The sequence below is a fragment of the Vombatus ursinus genome, unplaced genomic scaffold (assembly GCF_900497805.2).
Source record: "Vombatus ursinus unplaced genomic scaffold, bare-nosed wombat genome assembly UNPS02001419.1, whole genome shotgun sequence".
Lineage (NCBI taxonomy): Eukaryota > Metazoa > Chordata > Mammalia > Diprotodontia > Vombatidae > Vombatus > Vombatus ursinus.
Window position 1 is genome coordinate 15,588,753 of NW_020941197.1, and position 16,811 is coordinate 15,605,563.

Below are 16,811 nucleotides of genomic sequence, written 5' to 3' on the forward strand. Positions count from 1 at the left end.
AGATAGATAGATAGATAGATAGATAGATAGATAGATAGATAGATAGATAGATAGATAGATGAATAAACAAATTAAATGAATGAATAGATAAATGAATGAATGAGTCAATCAACAAATAGATTCCCATACTAGGCACTTGGAGGACAGAATAAGATTCTAAACAAGCCCTGCTCTTAAGGAGTTCTTACGATTAGTAAAAGGAAATAAGAAAATAGATATATTCACAGGTAAAATTGTGTACTGGAAAGATCTTTAGATGCTTGATCAAAGACACTGGGTTTATATTCCTGCTCTGCTCCTCCCTATTTGTGTAACTTTGGGAAAACCACATCACTTCTCTCGACCCCAGTATCCTCACTTGAGCAGACTAGATAAGAGGCTATCTACAACCCTTTCCAGTTCTAAATCCTGTCAAATTCTATAAGGCTCAAATCTAATATACATGATGTTTCAGAAGTCTCAGTGCAATTTCAAGCTTTAACAGCTTAAAACTGCACTGAGACTTCTGGGACACCCTGTTATTTCCAGTTCCATCCCTCATGGGTACTCTCTCCTCTGATACAATCAAATTCATTCTTTTTCATCCTGTCATATTCTTGTTCATGAATTTCCAAAAATTATGCAGATTAGATCTACCTAGAACAGTGGAGGACTTCTTTAAATGCTTAGGGAATAACAATGGAACTATGAACTGTCACTCCTCACTCTTATCCTAGAACTGGCTAACTGTCTTTTCTGGACATTCATGTTTTTGATGTCTTTTTTATGATTTTTATTGATATCTTTTGTTTTTATATTACCTAAATTTCTCCCCATTTCTCTTCCTTCTATCCCCTAGCAAGGATATTGGAAATTATAGCAACATTGGGAAACTATTGGTGTTAAAAAAGATATTCTTTGAAGAAAAAAAAAAGATATACTTAGGTGACAGAGAAATTTGGGAATATAATTTCACATGCAGTACCAAAGCTTTGACCTGTTGTTTTGGAGGCAGTTTGGTGCCTGCTCCCCTCACACTCACCTGTGGATTCACGATATTAATGTCAGACAATGCAGGCACCCAATATGACTTTAGTCCTACTACAATTCACAACTCCAGAGCTCAAATGATCTAACACAATGATGGACTTTAAATTAGTCATTTTTAGTGTTGTCCAAGATGCATACTTAAGAACTAATTCAAATGGTTGCCTGTCCAAGGCATATCAAAATTAGGAAAAGTTTTTCAACAACTCCAGTTTGGTTTTGTTTTTTGTTTGTTTGTTTTCCATTATGACTGGTTAGCCTTATTTCTTGTGAGTAGCAATGGATCTCCCAGCCTGAGCCCATGCTGTGCTGATGAGTTAGAATCAATTACAATCTAACTCACCCCACACTCCCAACCATTCTTCCCCCATCTGTCGTACTGCCAGGCCACTGATATTGTTGTTTCAACAACCCTTTAACCTTATGACCTAGAGGAGCTAAGCCATTAAACTTAGGAAATCCCACCCTTGGCTGATATTATCCTAATAAGTGAGAAACCATTTATCTAGCCAGCCTCAGCCCCACAACCAACCATGTTTCTTCACTCACCAATTCTGTGACTTCCTAGATCAAAAGCAACCTTAGCATATTACACATAACACGTGTGTTATCATTCCTTTTTAAAATATCAGCTCCACCAACACTGAACATACCCCACCATCAGTAGATGAGCTTCAAAAAGGTTTAGCAGATGGTCTTCAAATGTTGCTATACCTAAAAAATATGCCTACCTGTGGCCACTAGGATGGAAAAACAATTCTTTGTGGTGAGTCAACGATAAGAATAGAGATTGAATTTGTGCTTTCATTAATATAAAGAACACCTAGCTGAGGAAATGCAGGTTGCACTTTCTCTGCAACGTATAATCTTAAAGAGTTGTCTGGGCACTGAATGATTAAGTGACTTTCAGAGAGCAACATAGTATGTGTCACAAGGGCATGTGAACCTGGGTCTTCTTGTTGTGTATCCTCTATTCCATGTTTCCTTTGAGATTTACAAATTCAACTACAGAAATAAATACCATCCAAATAGTTCCTGAGAAGTTTAGAGGTTCATAACAGCATCTCTGGTGAGAACAACTCTGGATTGGGAGGGCATGGGAGGTCCTATGAAAAATTTGACTGAGGAATCTGAAATTTAAATTTATATTACTGAATGCCCCCCCCAAAAAAACACTCTTGTTTGATTCACAATTTTATTCAACATAAGTTTCATTAGGACTAGAAATACTGGTTAAGGCAAGTAAAATTATAGGGTAGGCCATAAAAAGAGAGAAATAAAACACAATAAAACATTGCTTGCTATAAATGTCATAAACTTTACTGCAAATCCTGGGCAAGTTTAAAACTCCTCAAAGTTAATTCAAATTTTTGTAGAGTTTAAGTCTGAGATGTTCAGAATTGAGTGATGATCACAGGACCACAGGATCTCAGAGGTAGAAGATGCCTTTGAAATCCTCCAGTCCAACCTGTATCCCTCTAAAACAGATTCTACAATTATCCTTTTGTTTGAAGGCCTCTGGTATTAGAGAACACACTACTTCACCAGGTAGCCCATTCCACTTTTAGATAAATCAATTTGTATCAATTTTTCCCCTTATTTCAAGGTTAAATTTGTCTTTCCAAAACCTCCATCTTTTGAATCTAATTCCATCTTCTGGGACCAAGCAAACAAGTCATTTTTCTCTTTCCATATCACAGCCCCTCAGGTATTTGAAAACAGCTATCATTCCCTCCTTCCCACCCCTATCCCAACTCATTTCCAGCTTGATTATTCCAAATTTTTTCAATCAACCCTAATATGGAAGAATTTCCAGGATTTTCACTATCCTGGTTGCTCACCCTTGAACATTCACTAATGTATTGATCTCATTTCACAAAGGAAGTGCCCAGAATTGAACAGTATATTCTAGGTGATGAGAGTAGAGTATAGGAAAGCTATCATTTCCCTTAAAGTTATGAAGCATTTTACCCTTCATAGAATGGGGAAAGATTGGGGTATAAGGGTAATTATATCTGGCAAGTCAAGAAATTACTAGGCACTCTGTTTTTGGCAGTTCCATCAAATGATGAGATAATTGAAGCCTCCCATCACTACTATATCATGTCTTTATACCAGAATTTTTATCTCTTTACCCAACATCTCATCTATTTCCTTTGTCTGTCCAAGTGGGCTCTAGTTTACTCTTGTAACAATATCATTTACTTTTCTTTTTCCATTGATCTTCAACAAATTGCTCTCCAGAATGCTTTCCCCCATCTAAGTCCTGGATTTCTTCATATGAGAAAGAGATAGGATACATGTCTGGTTCCAGTCCAAGAGATCCCTCAGATATTCCCCTGACAAATCCTGATACACTGGTGTAATTAAAAGAACATTGGATAAGAATCATAAGAATTGTTTTATTCAAAGACAGCTCTGCATTTCTAACATCCACTGGACATCGAGATGATCACCAAGAAAGCTGATATTTTAAGAAAAGGCCTTTATTTAAATTAATTCAGGACATTTAAAGTAGGAAATAGTACTATCTTTCCTGACTTTAAATCTCTTTTTAATATTCCAGATCAGAAGTAATATTCTTCATCAGGAATGATAAAGAATGATAAAGATGAAACAAAGATTCAACAGAATCAAAGAGAAACACCAGAAAGCTCCTCCATCTTGCCTAGGACTACATCGGGATATGAGGCTTGTGGACTTTCTAATCAGAGAGCTATGAAGATAAGCCAAGGCCAGCTGGACTTACACAATCTGTATCAATGGGCAGGACTTGATCTCAGCTTCAGGTCAAGTTCTGGACCCAAGAAAAAACTACAAAAGGAGGCAAAGTCTGGACCCAGATAACTTTCCAGTCTCTAAAAAGGGAGGCATAACCAGGAAAACTATTCACCTCATCTAAAACTGCAGCAGTGCAGTAGGCTTTCAAACTACAGCAGGGCCAGAACCTAAGCCAACCACCCCATCCAAGATCGCTATGGGGAGATAATCAAGCCCTGATACAAAATCCCAAGATGAAGCTAAAGGCATAAGTAAACAGAAGAAAACTCTGAATATCATTAATTCATGCTGTAGGTTAAAGAAGTCTCAGAATAAGAATATAAAATATAAAATCTCATAATAAGAAAATAACTGCAGAAATCATAGGTAGACATCCCTCTCCCCCTGCCCAAAAAAAAAAAAAAAAAAAAAACCATGGATTGGCTATAAGGATTCCAAGATTATATGGAAAAAATGAAGAAAGAGCTGAAACTGGAGAAAATGAATTGAATTGGACCACCTGCAAGGAGAATATAATATGTAAAAACAGAATTCAAAAAACATCTCATTCAGTAGATAATCCCCAAAACAGAATGGAACAAACCAAGTTCAACGATACAACCAGAAGTATTAGAATGAAATCAAAACACTGAATGTTTTGAATGAACAGAAAATTGAAATTTGGAATGAAAATTGAAAAATGAAATAAAAACATATGAGTTATCTATTACCAGACAAAAAAATTGACCTGGATAAAAGGATGAATAATTTAATAATCATTAGATGCTCTGAAAATGATGAACAAACAAAAAACCTAGCAGGCAAAATAAAAATACACAGCTCACCTTCCTAAGGAAACCCAAATTAAACACATCCAGAAGTGCCATAGCTTTGCATAGAATAGGCATTGCTATCCTGCCAGACTATGAAAATATTATTTCTCATGGGAAAATTCCTCCTACAGAAATTGCTGAAACCATATTCTGTTCATATGTTCATATGTTACTTGTTCCTGGAATGTTCCAATTTCATCTTACACTGCACTGCACTCATGTATATTCACCTCACATTTGTCTTCCAGATCTCTACTACCTCATTTCCTTTTTTTGTCTTATCAATCCAGTGTGAAAGAATAGAAACCCTTTTCTTTTCAGAGAGCTCAAAGAAGAGATTGTTAAACCTAGTCACATCAAAAGTAAAATCAGATCTATGTATTCATTACTTCCCATGCTAGCAGACTAAGGCAAGTGAAAAGCTTGAAAAAATAATACATTTTACTGGCAAACAAATGAATAGTAGAGCAAAAGATAACACTCTAAAGTCTATTCAAAAACAAGTACAATTTCATTTGTTTCCCCCCCCCCCAAATAGTCGTGGAAATAGGCTCCAGCTAATAATAATGGCTCTGATAAAGCCAGGTATTTATTTCTGTGCAAATGGAGGGCAGGTAGACTGGACAGCACTGCCCCTGTTGGTGTCTAATATCTACTACTCATAACACTCCTAATTACTGGCCATCTTTAATGTAGCTCCTGCCTTGACATGCCTCATACACTGCTCGTTCCTCCAGCTGTAATGATGTCTATGCTGCCAACTTGATTTCTCTCTTTCTCCTAGTAGTCATGAATCCCAGTAGATGCTGTTATCAAACTTCTTTCTTCAAAGAAGTTTCTTCATAGTAATTCCCTGAGCTGTGGGTACACATAGCATAGTTCTTACTTTCATCATGAGTATTCACTCCCTGGACTCAGGCATTATAGAAAATAATCTAGTCCCTTTCCCATATTGGCTGTATTTATTAAACAGATAATAAGTGTAGGAGAGATGGGAGAGATCAGAGTGGTTTGGAATTGTCAGGGAAGGCCTCATGTGAAATGCATTCCTTTTCTCTTTCTGTTTGCTTATTATAACCCTAGGCTATAGATAGAGGACTTTGAATAAAAGAGATATATTATTAATTACAATAGTATAAAATCTAATCATTTGGGAAAGTTCTTTGTCTGACAGGTTTTCTGCAGGTAGAATACTTTTAATTGACTGATTCTGTGTAGGAAATTGTGTCAACCATCAATATGTCCAAAGTGCTGCTTTCTAGAAACTTTTCCAATCCCAAAATTCAAAAAATAAAAAAGGAATTGTGCTCTAGGTAGAGAATAATTACAGCTGAATCCACAAGATAAGAAGATACTCTTCATGTACAGTAAAAATACCATGCATGAATAAACACCTGAGAAATGGAATACCTAGAGCTTTCATGAAGCAACTCTATCCCCAAATGACTCTGTACCCAGTGTAGTAAGCATAAACAAATACGCAAACTGGTAACTCAGAGTCCATTTATAAGGATCCCCCCAAGGCAGCAATTCTGCCCCAGTGATCCCCCATACCCAAACACAAAATAAACACTAGCCACTAATTTTACCCAACCACTCAAAGAAAAGGAAAAGGGAGAGGGGCAGCTAGGTGGCGCAGTGGATAGAGCACCAGCCCTAGAGTCAGGAGGACCTGAGTTCAAATGAGGCCTCAGACACAAACTTTCTATCTGTGTGACTCTGGGCAAGTCCCTTAACCCCAATTGCCTCACCAAAATTTTTAAAAAAAAGGGAAAAAGGGGGTCGGGGAGGGATTGGGGCAGACAGAAGTCTCTGGTAAGAGGAGAATTGCCATGTGTAGCATCCAGAGTCAAAGGACTAGAGGAAAACAGAGCTGCAAGGCCCAATAGCAGGGGAACTGGAGGCTCACCTGTAGCTAGTTCTCTCACCCCAAAGAGTACTTAGGGCAAGGACCAAGGCTCAGAAAACTCCCATTTGACCTGCCTCAAAGAGGCTGAGGTTAGAGGCTGTTAGGTGGCACAGTGGGTAAAGGACTGGGCCTGGAGTTAGGAAGACCTGAGTTCAAATTTGCCCTCAGATACTTACTAGCAGTGTGACCTTGTGTGAATCACTTAAATTCTGTTTGCCTCAGTTTCATCAACTGTAAAATGGAGATAATAACAGCACCTAGGAGCCGCTAAGTGGTACAAAGGATAGAGTGCTGGACCTGGAGATAGAAAGACTCATCTTTCTGAATTCAGATCTGGCTTTTGTCAAATAAGCTGGAGAAGTAAATGGCAAACCACTAGAATATCTTTGCCAAGAAAACCCCAAAGGGGGTCACAGAGAGTTGGAAACAACTGCAACAACTTAACAACACCTCTCAGGGTTGTGAGGCTCAAATGAAATCATATTTGTAAAGTGCTCAGTATGGTAGATACTTAATAAATGTTTGTTTCCTTCCCTGGTAAACCAGCCTCTGCAGTCTATGCACCAGTAGAAGAGGTCGAGAGACTAAGAAATATGCCCAAAATTAAATGAAGGAGGAAGGAAAAAAAAAAGCTGAAAGGCTTGAAAATCAAGAGATAAATCCCAGCCCACATACAGATAAACCAATAGAGGATTATGAAGACAGAAAGAAAAAATAAATAAAATCTCAAACAGAAAATTAAAATTCATTGAAGAAATATTAGCTTATGAAGGAAAATTAACTTATATTACCCAGGGAAAGAATGAATCCTGGTACTCTCCAGATATCATGGGATAGTAGCAAGTAATTCTAGAATGGCTCAAAAATTGAAAATTAGAAACTAGGAATGAATTTAGCTCAGAAATAGGGCTCTCAACAAAGAATTTAAAAATACAAACTGCAGAAGAGGAAATAAATACGTCATCAAGTATCTCTTACTACAAAGTAGAAACTCTGGGAGAAAAAAAAAACACATTTGGAACACAAAATTATTGAAGTAGAAGAAAATTTGGCAGAAAAGAAGCAAAAGGAAATCATGTTAAGAGAACACATAGATTCTCCATGAGCCAAAATGATTTGAGAACATTTGTAGAAAACAACAGCAAACATCAAATGTAAATATGCCTCTTCCAATTTTTGGTGAGATTGTAACTTAAGTGGCGTCTTTATATATGCTTAATTTTCTTTGTCAAATTCAACTTAATCTATCATTCCATTAACTTCATGCTGTTATTGTTGCTTTGTTTTTGCTTTTTATCAAGTTGCCGATCAACCAATATTTTTGAGAAGCTGTAATGCACCTAAGTATATATTGATTGAGGTCTGGATGAAAAATAAGTATCTAAACTTTGATCACAATGTGCTGATAAGCTTCTATAAACTGTTGTATGATAAGAGTACAAGATTTGGAATCAGAGCACATAGTTTCAAATCTCTCTGGATCTGTTTCCTCTGGTTCAAACTGAGGGACTTCAATTTCATTAGATGATCCCTTTAAGTTCCCTTCCAGCTTCAACTCTATGATCTTATAATCTTTTATCATTCTCATCTGGAGTAATGTGGGAGACAAATGCTGTAGTGTGGAGCTCCCAGTTAAACCAATCCAATGAGCCCTTACCTATCAGGTATACAAGGGACTATTCTGGGTACTGGTGATTAAAGGACAAATCAAAAATAGCACCACCTACAAAGAGTTTATATTCATCTGGTGGCACACTGCATATAAATGATTCAGCAAATAATGATAAAATACCTACTATGTGCAGATCTTAGTTAGGAATACAAAGATTACAATCTATATGGTCCTTGAGGCAGCTAGGTGGCATTGGAAAGAGCACCAGCCCTAGAGTCAGGAGGACCTGAGTTCCAAGCTGGCCTCGACACATGACATTCACTTAGCTGTGTGACTCTGGGCATGTCTCTTAACCCTAATTGCCTCACCAAAAAAAAAAAAAAATGATATGAACCTTAACTTAAAAAAGCTTACATGCTTCCATGGGCAGTGAAGGGGGTCGGGAGTGGGAGGAGAAGAAGAATATATGATATAAATAAGAGTCGTAATACAAGGAAGGGTATGACAAAGCTAAAGGAGAAATCCAGAAAAAAAGCTCTCTGAGAAGATTTGAGGAGGAAGAGAATGCTGCTTTCTATTAAAAGATAGAAGGGATATATGCTAGGCCTGAAAACTTTAAAAATTGTCATAAATCAAGTTATAGGGTGCAATAGATTATTTTTATACATATTTCTAATTAGTTTAGCCTTCTCTTTTATTTCTGGATGTATCTGTATTCTTTACTCCATAGGTATCAACTTCAGACTGCCAAAAGGGGTCCAAATAATTCTTAGATTCCCATCTACTACTTCTTTGGGGTTCACTCAGGTCTTGTTTTGGGTAGATTGACTTAGCTGTCAATAGGGTCATGAAGAGTTGGACAGGACTGAAACAATTGAACAACAACAATAACAACAAACCTGCTGATATGCATCTCAAACTACTCTTCCCTTGGAGATTACCTACTCATCATATAAGGCCAATCACACAAATGTCTTTATGCCATTGTCTGAACTCTATATAACACTATATAACCTTCTTTCTGACTCTCTCCCTACCAAACAACCTAATAAATTTATTTCTAAAACTATTTAAGATTTTGGGAGTTGTTCTCATGACTACTACTCTAAATAAAGGAAACTATGCCTACTTAGGAACCAGGAAGATTCAGGAAGCAACTGTAAATTGTACTTGAGCAATTAGTAAAGATACAGACAAAAGGACTGGGGCTAAAGATACAGTCTCCTGGACTGGTTCCAAAAAGATGAGCTAGTACCTGAGCAAAACCAGGTTCTTTACATCAGAGTTGCTTAACCTTTTTTGTGTATGTCATCACTCCCCCCCGCCAACTTGGCAGTCTGATGTTGAAACTTATGGAATCCTTCTCAGAATCATGTGTTACTTTATTTTTTTAATGCTTTTATTTGTTTATTGGCTAGACAATGGGGTTAGGTGACTTGCCCAGGGTCACACAACAAGTGAGTGTTTTGTGTCTGAGGACGGATTTGAACTCAGGTCCTCCTGAGTCCAGGGCTGGTGCTCTATCTACTGTGCCACCTAGCTACCTCTCAGAATCATGTTTTAAATGCATAAAATAAAATGCATAGATTATAAAGAAAATCAAATGTAGAAATATAGCCTGAGCTCTCTATAATATATATGTAGGTACGTGTGTGTATATATATATGTGTGTGTGTGTGTGTGTGTATATGTATGTATATATACATATATACACACATATATACATACACATATACATATCCATATATATGTACATGTATATATAGTTACTTTGGTCAATGTTATTTTACAATGACTGCAAGTCAGAAAAACTCAAGTTGAATCGTGCCTCAGATATTTACTAGTTGTGTGATCCTGAGTAAGTCATTTAATCTATCTCAAAATCTGTTTGCTCAACTATAAAATGGGGATAATATAGGATCTACCTCACAGAGTTCTTCCAAAGATCAAATGAGAGAGTCTATGTAAATCATTCTGCAAACCTTAAAGTATTACATAAGTGTTCATCAAAATGATGATTATATGAGTAACATGGCTGGACATTATTATTTAGTACTAAGGATTCAACTAAGATTCATACAGACAATCATCTTTCTAGTTCACTAAGCATTAATTGAGCACCTACTTTGTACCTAGTACTGTACATATGCAACTTGTAATATTACATGCCTAGTTTGACTTACTTGAATCATCATTGCATACATTGTACATCTATCTACTACCATATCCATTTTGTTCTACATAGTACTATGTTAGCATCAATAAGCAAAGACAACAGAAAATTTCTGACAGTTTCAGACAACAATGACTCACATATTCCAGCCAGGCTATGAAATTATAAAGTAATAGCAAAAAATAAAACAAGAAAAAAAAAACTCCACATAAAGTGAAAACAGATTAAGTTGAATTTGAAAAATAATAAAAATGAAGCAGAGTCATTTATAAACCAAATCAATTAATTAAGATTTCCTTTCCCCTGACTTTTCTACTTTGGGGGCATCTTACAATAGTGGTAAGATGGCCAGAGATATACTCATATAAATTACTCTCTTTACTAGGCTTAAGTATGTGAAAAATAAATACGTACAAAAAGTTTGTGTTCATTTCAAGAAGCAACGTTTCCAAGTAATTTCCCAGCTTTTATAAAATTTAACTAATATTGGATATGCCACTAAAGTTATACAATCTCATAGTTCTTCATAAAAAATTCAACCAAAAGAATACAAAAATGTAGTACCAATCTGTTCTGATAACAATGTTGACAGATACATTAAATAAGCACAGGTGCAGAATCAGAACTATAAAACCAATGTAGGTTATTTCAAGATGCCATTTATGACATGAACCATAACTGCCATTTGGTTAATGACTTTCCAATCATTTCTTGTAAAGAATCTTTTCCATAGTAATAACATTGACTTTTCTACACTGAGGATGGGATTAGGGATTTTTGTGGCAGGAAGCTATTTCTTTAAATAGCATAGACTATGATTGCATTAAAACTCCATCTCTGCTACATATTAACTTAGCAAAGTCATTCTGTTTAAGTCCTTCTACAAATTAATTAAGCCCTCTGAGCCTCATTTTCCTCACCTGTAAAAATGGGCTTAAGAGTATTTGCACTCCCTACTCTACAGGGCTGTTGTTGGAATAGGGATTTGTAAACCTTAAAATGATAAGTAAATGTGAGTTATCATTATTATCATCATTTTGAAAAAAAAATAAGTCCAGGATTTACTGGTCTGCTGGTTAAGGAACCCCCATAAACATTGCAATGAGAGGAAGCTCATTGCAATAATGGATATATAGCTGACCTTGAATCATGAAGATCTGGGTTCAAGTGCTAACCCCAGCATTTACTAACTATATGACTAAGCAAATCATTTAATCTCTCAGAGCCCTAGCTAACTCTCTAAGACTATATAAATTGCAGAGTAGTCCGCTTTGGTAAAGAGAGCTGCCTTTAACATTGAACAAAAAACCACCATACAATCCAATTCTATTGAATGAGTATTGATAAAGCACCTACCCTATACTAGACACTGCTTCAGACACTTACTAGCTGTGTGACCCTGGCCAAGTCACTAAATCCTGGTTGCCTCAGTTTCCTCATCTGTAAAATGAGCTGGAGAAGGAAATGGCAAAATATACTAGACCCTGGTCTGGATGCTAAGGATACAAAGACAAAATACGTAGTAAAATAGTCCCAGCCTGTGAGGAGCTTGTATTTTATACAATGGAATGATTCACTTCAATAGAACCTAGGGTCAGGCACACAGCTTGTCTATTGGTTGATTACCTAAATATTACCTTGAAATAGTTCTGTCATTATGTATGGTCCTTTTATCTTCTCAATTAGATTATAAACTTCTTAAGAACAAGACTTTACTTTCTTCTTCTTTTCATTCCTCTTCAATAACCAATGCCATGTTGAATATGCAGTATATGCTCTTAAAGTACATGGTTAATTCTTTTATTGAAAAATGAAAGAGTTAGCAAAATTTAAAAGCCAGTGATGGCTTTGGAAATACCCTCCTTAACCTGAAGCACTCTTAGGTGACATATCCTACTCAAAACACAGGGAGTTAAATCCAGTAACTGCAATGTTTAGGGTATTTGAGTAAAGCCCCTCAGAAAAATGTTTCTCCTATAAATATTTTTGATTGTGACATGTTTATGAGTGCCTCACCCTTTCCCAATTTAATGATTTGAGTCAGTGATTCTGTTTAGACCCAGTTGGCACCTCTTTAGGCCTCAGTTTCCTCCTCTGTAAAATGAGGTGGTTGGATCAAGTGACATATGAAAATCTCTTTCTACTGACAGAGCTCTGATCCTATCATCTTGGTTTGGAAGGGATAAACTCTTAGGTTACATGTTATTTGGAGTACAACACTCTTTGGGTAGACAGGTGGCACAGTAAATTGAGCCCTTAGTTGAAATCCTGTCTTAAACACTTACCAGTTATGCGACCCTGGAAATGTCATCTAACCTCTCTCTATCCTAGTCTCCTCAGTTGTAAAATATGAGGGGGTGGGATTCAATGGCTTCTAAGGTCCCATCCATGATCAAAACCTATAATCTTATGGTTCGTTTTGCTTAGATCCCATTCTCTCTTTCAAATATGAAAAAAAGGAAGGAGGAAAAAAAGTTAAATTAAATTTGGTTTCATGTCATACAGTAGAAGTAAAAGTCACTCTTATTCACAGGTAGCAACATGCTGCTACCTTTCCCTGGAAAATAATCCTGCATTAGTATTAGCTTATCTAATAAATGCCTCTCATTTCTAATTTCTAATGTTGGTCAAGGAACTACAGGAATAGAGCCTAGAGCTTGTGCTGTTCTGAGAGATAGAGACTTTGCCAGCCTGACTTAATCAAATCTTGTGTATTCTATAGACTCCCCTACAACAATGGCTTTAAAAGAATCCCTCCGTGAAATGAGGTGACAGTGGAAGTTATCCTGTTTCTGGGATTGCTTGGCATAAAATGCATTAGATTCTTTCAGTTTCGTACAGTTACAGGGAGGGAAATCCAATAGTCCCTCCAACAGCAAAGAAATGAGCAGTTGTCACACAACTCATCTGGAGGGTATTGGGGGGGGACAAGCCTCCATTTCATCTAATGAAATTTGTAACAAAAAGCTATAGCCATTCTAAGCTTTTGCCCCCTAAAATACCTTTGGCTGGGTTAGCCTAACAGCTTACTTTTTTTCGCAGGCACATCCTTGAGGCAATTTTTATTTAATTCTCTGATAAAGAGCATGTTCCATTTTTCTTAAGATTCGTGAGGCAGCTCAAACACAGACAGCTACACTATGGAGGAAAATAAGTCATAATTAACTACTTAATTAAAAAAATTAGGTTATCTCAAACACAGGGTTCATAAGTCAGACTATTGAGCAAAAGGAATCTTGGAGATGATTTGGTACAAACTCTTCATGTTACAGACAAGGAAACTGAGCCCATGAGGGGGGACATGTTTTGTCCAAAGCTATTCCAATAAGTAGCAGGACCAGAAATCCAGGCCAAGACCTCTGACTCCAAATCTAATGCCCTTTCATAAACACATGGACCCAGAACTGGAAGGGACTACAGCTATTATCCAGCCCAAGCATCTCATTTGTCAAAGGAGGAAAATGAGACCTATGGAGGTTGAGTGGTTTGCCCAAGGTAACCAAGGTAGTAAACTAGAAAGGGGAGATTTGAACCCAGGTCCTCTGACTCCAGAAGCAGTTCTATTTCCTATCTGTAACATATTGCCTCCTCATACATATTCTTGTAGCTGACAATGGTTAATATTAGCACTCAAATTTTCAATTCATCTCAAGTAAAACCTGACACATAATTCCATTTCTGCAAAATTCATAAAATCCATTATTAAACCTGGGCAAAGACATGCAATTTTTGAATGCAGTATGTTCAATAAGATTGAAGGTTTTCATTCCTAAGTGTCATTGGCAGCAGAACTTTCTGCATAATCACCTGCTTTCATTCAATGGGGGAAAATTGACCTGGAAACTTTACCTTTGCAACACTTTTTTTTTTGAGGACAGCAATGGATGAGGAATTTAAAATACATGTGATTATACAAACAGGAAGGAATAGTATAATCACAAGTAACTGAAAAAAATTCTGACTTTTCTAACTTCACTTGTTCAGCATTCATTTTCAAAGAAGACTAGTGACAGCACGGGTTGATGTCTTGACATGCATGTGAATTGGATTTAAGTGAGGCAGAGTTGCACAAAGTTGTCAGCCTCACTCTCTCTTCCAGAGTCATCAGAGTCCAGTGGCAGCACAAAATTCAGGATGACTGACAATGGACCTAGACCCAATGGATGACCTTTGCATCTTTGATGTCTGACTATGCTCTAAGTTCTCCACAGTGCCTCCTTCAGCTGCCTTCATGGCCACTGGAACAAACTGTTGTCATCCATCTATTCTACCATGGGAAGTCTTCACATGTTTAGGTTAGACCTCCCCCTAAGTCACAGATGGGTTTGTGGCCTGTTGGTTCCCACCTTGGTTTAGCCCATTTACAGAGATGGTTTGACTGGATGTGGCTGGTGCACCTGTAACGACATCTTGGCTGCACAGGTGAAAGTTCAATGACAGCAGGGCAGAGCCAAGATGGCAGAGTAAAAGCAGTGACTTGCTTGAGCTCTACCCCAAAGCCCTCCAAATACCTATAAAAAATGACTCTAAGCAAATTCTAGAGCAGCAGAACCCATAAAAAGACAGAGTGAAACAAATTTCCAGTCCAAGACAATCTGGATGGTTGATTGGAAAGGTCTCTTACACCAGACTGAGAGAGGAATGCAGTACAGCGTGGGCCCCTCAGGCAAAGACCAGATCTCAGCAAATCTGGAACAGGCCTCAGAGGACTGAATCACAGATAGCTATGATGGTTTCCAGACTTCTCAACCCACAAACACCAAAGAAAAGTTAGAAGGTCAGTAGGAGGAGCCTGGTCCAGCCCTAGTCCCAGCACAGACCCAGGGCAGCAGCTGCTTCTGGAGCTCTTGGCCCACAGACAGAGGAGGGATTGAGAAGTCGATCAGAGAGGGATTGCTGGGATCTCTTTGATGGCACTAAGGTAGGATTCTCTTGCTTTGCCTGTGCTTGGATCTGGGTTGCAGTTTTGGGTGGCAGTCCTGGGGTGAGGAGGAGCACTAGCTTGTTGGAGCTTGTGGTAGAGGTGGAGAGGGAATCCCTCTCACAGTTCCAAGACAAAAAAGAGTGCCTGCAATCACTCATAGATCAGAGCACAGGCCAGGAAAGGAGTAAACACCTCATCCTTGATCATACCACCTTAGAAGAACTGAAAATTTACAGGTCTCTAGAAGTATCTCTGAAAACAACTGCACAAAACCCCTGGAGCTTGGGATCATGAGCAAACAGCACAGAGAAGTCAGACCATAGAATCCTACTTTAGTGACAAAGAAGATCAAAACATACAACCAGAAGAAGACAACAAAGACAAAGCTCCTACATCCAAAGCCTCCAAGAAAAATATGAATTGGTCCCAGGCCATGGAAGAGTTCAAAAAGGATTTTGAGAAGCAAGTAAGAGAAGTACAGGAAAAACTGGGAAGAGCAATGAGAGTGATGTAAGAAAATCATGAAAAACAAGTCAACAGCTTGCTAAAAAAGACCCCAAAAATATTGAAGAAAATAACACCTTAAAAATATACTAACTCAAATGGCAAAAGAGGTCCAAAAAGCCAATGAGGAGAAGAATACCTTCAAAAGCAGAATTGGCCAAATGGAAAAACAAGTCCACAAGCTCAGTGAAGAAAACACTTCCTTAAAAATTAGAATAGAGAAAATGGAAGCTAATGACTTTATGAGAAATTAAGAAATTTTAAAACAAAACCAAAAGAATGAAAAAATAGAAGATAATGTGAAATATCTCACTGAAAAAACAACTGACCTGGAAAATAGATCCAGGAGAGATCATTGAAAAATTATTGGACTACCTGAAAGACCCATGATAACAAAAAAAAAGAGCCTAGACATCATCTTTCAATAAATTATCAAGGAAAACTGCCCTGGTATTATCGAACCAGAGGGTAAAATAGAAATGGAAAGAATCCACCAATCACCTCCTGAAAGAGATCCCCAAAGGAAAACTCCTAGGAATATTATAGCCAAATTCTAGGGTTCCCAGATCAAGGAGGAAATATTGCAAGCAGCCAGGAAGAAACAATTCAAGTATTGTGCAAACACAGTCAGTATAGCACAAGATTTAGCAGCTTCTACATTAAGGGACCACAGGGCTTGGAATATGATATTCTGGAGGGCAAAGGAGATAGGATTACAACCAAGAATCACTTGCCCAGCAAAACTGAGTATAATCCTTCAGGGGAAAAAATAGACATTCAGTGAAAGAGAGGACTTTCAAGGGTTCTTGATGAAAAGACCAGAGTTGAATAGAAAATCTGACTTTCAAATACAAGATTCAAAAGAAGCATGAAAAGGTAAACAGGAAAGAGAAATCATAAAGGACTTATTAAGGTTGAACTGTTTACATTCCTGCATGGAAAGATATTTGTAACTCATGAGACCTTTGTCAGTATTAGGGTAGTTGGAGGGAAAAAATATATGGATAGGTAGGTAGATAGATAGATAGATAGATAGATAGATAGATAGATAGATAGATAGATAGATAGAT